Here is a 6,504-nt window from a genome sequence, read left to right on the forward strand (position 1 = left end):
TTAGTCGATGAGTAGTGCAGATATCACTGTAAAATCAATCGACAGTAAGGGGAATACTTACTTCCGGGTGTACAATTCTCCGTTATCCAATGAGAATGGACGCTCACATTGCCTTTAAGGGCAGTCAACACAAACGAATGCCGTGCTTCCATGAGCGTCCATAGAAGCATATGGACATCCCGGAAAGCTGAAAATGGAAGCTAAGGGCCCCCCCCTTGCGTTGGAAATGGACTCTTAAGGCCCCCCCCCCTTGCGTTGTAAAAAGCCGACACAGGGGACTTGACATAACGTCAACATAGTCCGACCTGGGAGTGAGGATGTGTTGTGTTGACTCCTTTAAAACTAATTTAAAGACATTCCTGTTTGGGCAGGTGTTTGGGTAACCGGTGTGCTTGCTTTTATTATATTGTATACTATGTTTTTATTTTGTTTTCGTTGTGTTTTATTGTGTTTTATTGTGTTTTGGTGCTTTTATGACTTCTTAACACGTGGCTTGTGTGGTCATTATCATTGTACGATTCCTATGATGATGTTTTATTGTTTTGTCAAGCACATTGTGACTTTGTCTGTGAAAAGCGCTTTAAACTTTACTTACTTACTTACTTCCCCACACCTACTATTACACATTTCTTTCCTTAACTGTTACGAAATACAGTCGGTTCTTCTTTCTTAAAATAGATAAATAGATTCTCCTTCCTTTTATAACATGTATTCTTTGTTGTAATGTTGCATTTTTCTACATAGCTTCTCATTGACACAGTTTAGAAGTAATTGAGAGGCGCTCACTTGCTATTTTTACCCATTAGTCAATGTCTGGAGCGGGTCAGACGAGTAACACTTTCCCAGCTCACACCCGGCACATGCATTCATGTTTCCCCATGTGGTTTATGAGATGCACTTCTTTAATAAAGTCAAAGCAGGGAGCGGTCATTGTTAGTGCGCTCTGCGGGTGACAGGGCCTCTGAGTGATGATGTCACCACTATGGAATGTTTCTTGGAAGGAAAAAGCTATTTACAAATAAGGGGCTTATCAGCAGTTCAAGGCAGTTCAGCACGAGGCTCAAAGCAGACAAATGTCGCTATCCAAGGGTGTGTATTTCACAAGCGGCAAACTCTGGGGAAGAGCCGGGAAGCCAATACGGAAGTGCCACACACTGCAGTTCATATATTGGCCGATAGGCGATGGCTGCAGAAAGGAGCAATTTCCATAGACCCCCATGTTAAAATGCCCAACTTTACAGCAGAAAAAAACATGTTTCTACCCCTGGCTCCATACATTTTATTATCGATATAGTTAGATTCCACCTTCATGATTATGGATATGTGAGTGAATTGTTTTCTAACGCGACCCTTTTATTTATATTAGGTCTTAAAGTTTGTGCATCAATTAGGGCGTGGTCACATTGAGTGACGGCTCTGTCAAGTGCCTGCCGCTGTTAGCTTCTTGTCTCTCTGCTAGCTGCTCCGTGAAGCTAGCTACAGGGACTCTGCCTGCTCAGCTCATCCAGGAAACACAACTTGTAGCCGGCCGTAGTTTTTTGTTCTTCATGCTCAGTGGCGACTGGTCATTAGGGGCAGGTGGGGCACAGCCCCACCTAGTGTCAGCAGAAAGTATTAAAATAATGATTACAACAAAATGCAAAAAATAAATTAAAAAATATATAAAATATATTTTAAGATCATGTTTAATCATCTGATTCGTCTGTACATTGCTGTTTTAGTATGTGTTCTTCTAATTAGTGTCTACAGTGTGTGCCTATTGAGCTGTTTAGAGCCATGTGGGACAAAACCTGATCCTGCCCCTCCCTCTGACTGTCTAAGTGAACGGTGACTGCAAAAACTACACTGCGCATGCTCAGAGTATTTTCCTATTTAATGTGTGTGGCAAAAAATAATGACCATAGGGGCAAAGTGCTGCCATCCCCACCATACGTCATCTCACATAATTCTGAGCTGATTGGCTGTAAGTACGTGTGCCGCGAAAAGTGTGGTGTGTGAAGAGGAGGAGAGAGAGCTGCAGTGAGGCGTCCTAAAACCAGGAAGTAAGCTGCGCATGGCTTCCCTCGACAAAAAAGCAACGAGATTTCTCCATAGGATTTTAGAAAATAGCTCAAAATAAGATCTGTGGGAAACGTAGCTGTTAGATAAATGTACGTTTTGTTCAGCCGGATAATATCCACATGTCTACCCTACTTTTATCATTTTCGAATCAAAAATCTATTGATTAGATTAGATTTATGATACACTTTTGAAACTACAAGAAGATAAGGAGGACTTTTACAAAAAAGTAATAGAGATTTTTGTCCAGAGGGATAGGCAAATGGACTTAATCTTCAAGTCAAGGTAAGACTGCAATTTTATTGAAAATGGGATCTTACTAAGAGAGAACAATTCAATATTTAAATGATACAATTACATTTGTTTGGGTATCCTTCTGTTGAACTGTCTGTTTAAAAGTAATTGAAGCATCAGACAAAAAAAGCTTTTGAAAATAATATTATATTTGTAAACCTGAAGAGTCAGTGCCAGTGCCGCACCAGCCATGAACCTCTGCAGAAGCTTATATATAGACATCTGAGTTTTTTGTGCCCCACCACTTTTGTACATATAGAAACGCCACTGTTCATGCTTATATATCGGACTATTGTGACTCGCTCTGCGGTTAAAACAGACGGTGCATGAATGCGGTAAGTAAAATTCGAGTCCTTTATTTATGTGTTAATGATTTTAATCAGCTACGTAATGAATGGTAAGGCTTGGGTTAGCATGTAAGCTAGTGGTAGCTACATCGGTGCTAACGATGCTAATCGTAGCCTCCAAGTTAAAATCATAGACTGTATATATAAAGGTTAAAACGAAATAGACAAGTGTTAAGTGGGATAATACTGTTGAACAAACGGCTTCTGTTTGAGGTTGATAAAATAAGGTTACATCCTTGTAATTTAGAGATATTTTATTATGTAGGAGGAACTGTATGCATCTAAGGTTAATTTAAATTGGCTATGCTCAAGTATGTAGACAAGCTAATGTCGTGTATGTGAAATCAACCTCACAATAAGGTGTGTATATTACAATTATTAATGTCATATTTCAAGATGATTACTTAGATATTACAATATGGTTGATTGAGCTGGAGTTCATTATTGAGCTTACACGTTAACGTCACAGTCATCTGAAGAACGAACCCAAACCTTATTGTTTTTATTAATTGCATTACCAAATGGGTATCAAATAAACAGTAAGCATTGGTAACACAACTTCCAAAGTTACAGTAAAATAAAAAGGACCCTGACTCGGACAATACACTATCCAACATGTTCAACAGAAGAGAATCAGTCATATTGTTTGTACACATGGTACTTTACATATATATATATCTGTTTGTTTAAGGTGTCCAGGTGATGCAGACAGGCTGGACCAGAGAGTGAGAGACAGAACTGGACTCCTCACAGCAGTGAACTTCAGCTCAGGTACAAAGACTCTTTTTTTCATACTGTACAAAGAATCAAGAAAGATATTTGTTTAAATGAATGAAGTATTGACTTGAATACACTGATATACATTCCAATAAACAATACTAAATACTAGATCACCTACACATCAGTTAAGTTGAGGGTTTATTCCATGCAAAAAGTTACATTTTAGATATTTAGCAATATGACTTTGTCAGCTTTCTAATTTAATGTATTGAAGGCAAAGATATTTAACACAGTGAGAACTGCTACTATTTATCTCTCAATATTGTCTGTAAAAACGTGGTAAAAGTTATTCTTTCAGTGAGACAACAGAGCAAGCTTCTACAGTTGCACTATGTTTTGTAACAGTTAAATATTATTTTGATAATAACATATATTTCAATGTTGATGAACTTCATACTGTTCATTCATAATCTGATTGCTCACTGTTAAAAAACAAAAAACCATTACAATTACAAAATAATTATATCTACAGCCCCTAAACACACAAACACAACGCTTTCATAAATAACACACTTGTTCTGCAATAATATGTTTTATGTTTCCTGTCATTTTTGTTAGGAAAGGACATGCCTGAAAGACACGACATTTTCTCCTTGTCTGAGGGTCAAGAAGAGCATCCAAGAGGAGCATTAAAAGCTGATGTTATGAGACACTCCATCAGCTGATTATTTCTATTTTTATTTTTTTTTGATTTGATATACTTTATTAATCCCCGTGGGGAAATTGTTTCTCTGCATTTGACCCATCCTAGTGTTAGGAGCAGTATTTGCCTCACTTTATGAGCTTCACGTCACTTGTGCCTTGTACCGCAGAGTTTGCAACATCACAAATAAATGGGGCCAATCTTCAGTCAGATGTGAATGTGTAATCTAACATTTTCAGTAAGAATAATGGACGAAAGGAATGCAAATACAAATACAATTTATTGAAATGTGAACCAAAAGTTAATCAAATGTTTTAAATAAAAAGCACATATGGACAGAAGGTGTAAACCTATTACATTTATAAGTAAACACATTTAGTCAAATAACATGACAGACTAGGCCTGTGCAGTTGGTATGAGCTGTGCCCAGCATGGGCTCCTCTATCAGCCCTGGTCCTCCTCGCTGAGGAAAGACCCTCAGTCCTCTCCACGCCAACAGACAGGACGTCCATCACATGGAGGTTTCTCCCTGAAGTCTCTGCTGCTCTCTGGACACCACGCTGTCTCAATCCGTCCACACTGAATATGAGAGGGGGAAAATGAAAATAATAAATGCTTTAGACAATAAGAAACATAAAGTTGACTGTTGAGTTGCTCAGTTTTTTTAGATTGTCAATACTATTACTGTATAACTAATATCTCAGGTTAAGAGGCACCTTCAAATAAAGATTGGTCTTTAAATACATGTTGTCTTTTGAATTGTTTGTCTAAAGTCAAGGATCTAGAACTGGTACTTAGTTTTAATGATACACAGTCTGGTTACTATGCTGTTTGGAGGAGGCCTCACAGGTAAGAGCACTAACTAGCTACCATCACATGTACCTTAGCTTGACTTAAACGTATAATTAAGTGATATCAAAATACAAATAACTAATGTCATGCAAACATATTAATATTTGCTTGATTCCAGTGTTGAATTTAGCACAATTGCATACAAACATTAAGGGGTTTTAAGATTCTGAAGTATTATGCTAAAAACTCAATAATTTAGATTATTATTTATAGTTTTTCTGAATAGTTTTATGTCCGCTTACCTTAGAAACGTAAAATGCGACGGCAGTGTGCAGATGGGGAGCATGTTAGCTTAGCTTGGTAGCTTCAGCTAGCTCTGGAACTTCCAGCTCGGTGGCTGCAGGTCCCGCCTCGGCTCCGCCTCTTTGCCCTTATTTGGAGCAGGCTGGAACAGGCGGGAGTTGAACTCTGACGTCACTGTCGAGCCGTTAGTGGCCGACTCCGCCTACTAAGGGCTTCACGGCAACTCTGCAGATTCCTATGGGTGACGTCACGGACCCTACGTCCATTTATATATACAGTCTATGGTATTTCACCATAAATCTCAACCTTGGACTTGACTTAATTAATTTCTGAATAGTAAGGGACTGAATGAAAATTATTCGGCCAAGTTTTTAATAAAGCAAGGCCTAATCATTATCTCAAAGTCGTCTAAATTAAACAAAAAACGTTGCCTCATCAGTAGGATGACATAATTTGAGTTTGGGTGTGGTTAGTCTTCATGTAGCTCTAGGGGAAATTGGGGTTTGGATTCAAATGACTTGATGACAGAGCTTTGTTGTCATGCTCACAATTAAATATAACATTTAGTGAATGTTAATGCACAATTGTGGTGACGCTTTAAAAAATGAAATGAATTGCCTGTAGGAAATGGGAATGTCTTGTTAAAACCTGCACATCGGAGAACAGGAAACCAGGTTGCTCCGTGTCTTGATGCGAAAAACTTTGTAAAATTCCAGATTTTCTGGCATCTATGTTTTTTGGACCGGGGAAGGAGAAACATAAGTGACTCAGGTTCAGTTGCTTAATTCTCCCCTTCTCTCACTGTAAAAACATTTATCCAGCAGATTCCTAAACCCCGGTTGTGGATGTGTGAACGAATGGTTTGGGATGCAGTCTTGTGTGGATTATTTTTACTTTTCCAGTAAAACATTTGTATCCATTCTATCTATAAAGACCCATGTCAACTGATCATCTGCTTTCAATATATAGATACTTCACATGGCTCTCTTTTGATTTCATTATGGACTTTTTATTATTTAAATATGATCAACAAAGAAAAATATAACCATTACACCTTTCTGATCCGTTTAAAAAATGTACATACAAATAAATACATTGAAAAAGGTTGTGATGATTGTTGCTTGAGGATCTGCATTCTGCATTGTTGTTTTTCTTACATGCTGAGTTATTGTAGGTCTTTCCCATCATGACACATAATAGTCAATGTGCCCCAGTTCCCAAATTCCCAGCTAATCTGTGTGTCAAGTGGCCTTTATTCACTGTCATATATTTGAGGATCGGCGATAG

General features: G+C 38.1%; 2 long non-coding RNA genes across 2 annotated transcripts; one reads left to right on the forward strand and one right to left on the reverse strand.

Annotated features, from left to right (window-relative positions):
• Window positions 1-2,473: 2,473 nt before the first annotated feature.
• Window positions 2,474-4,125, forward strand: LOC139432990 (uncharacterized). Its single transcript, XR_011642562.1, has 3 exons — window positions 2,474-2,687; window positions 3,391-3,470; window positions 4,038-4,125. It is a non-coding gene; the product is annotated as an uncharacterized lncRNA (long non-coding RNA).
• Window positions 4,126-4,383: 258 nt separating this feature from the next.
• LOC139432945 (uncharacterized) lies at window positions 4,384-5,332 on the reverse strand. Its single transcript, XR_011642515.1, has 2 exons — window positions 5,217-5,332; window positions 4,384-4,701 (listed from the first exon to the last, which is right to left on the reverse strand). It is a non-coding gene; the product is annotated as an uncharacterized lncRNA (long non-coding RNA).
• Window positions 5,333-6,504: the final 1,172 nt, after the last annotated feature.

Source organism: Pseudochaenichthys georgianus, chromosome 23, assembly GCF_902827115.2.
Source record: "Pseudochaenichthys georgianus chromosome 23, fPseGeo1.2, whole genome shotgun sequence".
In the NCBI taxonomy this organism is placed as follows: domain Eukaryota; kingdom Metazoa; phylum Chordata; class Actinopteri; order Perciformes; family Channichthyidae; genus Pseudochaenichthys; species Pseudochaenichthys georgianus.